General features: G+C 40.0%; 1 non-coding gene across 1 annotated transcript; it reads left to right on the forward strand.

Moving 5' to 3' along the window:
* Nucleotides 1-279: 279 nt before the first annotated feature.
* Nucleotides 280-384, forward strand: LOC115064648. Its single transcript, XR_003844465.1, has one exon. It is a non-coding gene; the product is annotated as a U6 spliceosomal RNA (small nuclear RNA).
* Nucleotides 385-602: the final 218 nt, after the last annotated feature.

Here is a 602-nt window from a genome sequence, read left to right on the forward strand (position 1 = left end):
CACCATGTGGTTGCAGGGATTTGAACTCAGGACCTTCGGAAGAGCAGTCGGGTGCTCTTACCTGCTGAGCCATCTCACCAGCCCAATTGATCCATTCTTATCTCCTGCTACAAAGCTCAAGTCCAAGTGGATCAAGGAATTCCACATAAAACCAGATACACTGAATCTAATAGAAGAGAAAGTGGGGAAAAGCCTTGAACACATACATGGGCACAAGGGGAAATTTCCTGAACAGAACACCAATGGCTTATACTCTAAGATTAAGAATAGACGAATGGTGCTTGCTTCGGCAGAACATATACTAAAATTGGAATGATACAGAGAAGATTAGCATGGCCCCTGTGCAAGGATGACACACAAATTTGTGAAGTGTTCCATATTTTTTCAAAATATGGAAAGATCTACCATGCTCATGGATCGGCAGGATTAATATAGTAAAAATGGCTATCCTGCCGAAAGCCATCTACAGATTCAATGCAATCCCCATCAAAATTCCAACACAATTCTTCACTGAATTAGAAAAGGAAATTTGCAAATTCATCTGGAATAATAAAAAAAACTGGGAGAGCAAAAACTATTCTCAACAATAAATGAACCTCTGG

The sequence above is a fragment of the Mus pahari genome, chromosome 8 (genome assembly GCF_900095145.1).
Source record: "Mus pahari chromosome 8, PAHARI_EIJ_v1.1, whole genome shotgun sequence".
Classification (NCBI taxonomy): Eukaryota; Metazoa; Chordata; class Mammalia; order Rodentia; family Muridae; genus Mus; species Mus pahari.